Raw genomic sequence first — 429 nt, forward strand, 5'->3', positions numbered from 1 at the left:
GTTGTCTATTGGTTTTGTTAGAATGATAAAATTGACACTCGGCAAAATTTAAAAAGAAAATAAAAAAATATTAGAATTATTTTAGTCGATACTCAGCTATTTCCACCACTCTAGTTGTATTGGGTTGTGTTTCCATACATTCAATGAATTAGAAGTGCATTTATCTACTAGTAAACAACTTACTTGAAATGTTTCCGCAATTAATATTTTTTTAGTCCTTCCCATCTAGTTTGATAAGCATAAAATTCTAATCGGAAAATGCAACTTCAATAATATACATTGCTCCAACATCCGTTTACAATATAGTGGCCCATAAGTAGAGTACTTAAGATCCTTTTTACTTGCATGAAGGCATCCTTTTGTATTAATGTGCCATTATAAACGGATTTAGGAGTTTCGAATAATATTGAAATAGGTTTCCGACTAGTA

Source organism: Octopus sinensis, linkage group LG4 (assembly GCF_006345805.1).
Source record: "Octopus sinensis linkage group LG4, ASM634580v1, whole genome shotgun sequence".
Lineage (NCBI taxonomy): Eukaryota > Metazoa > Mollusca > Cephalopoda > Octopoda > Octopodidae > Octopus > Octopus sinensis.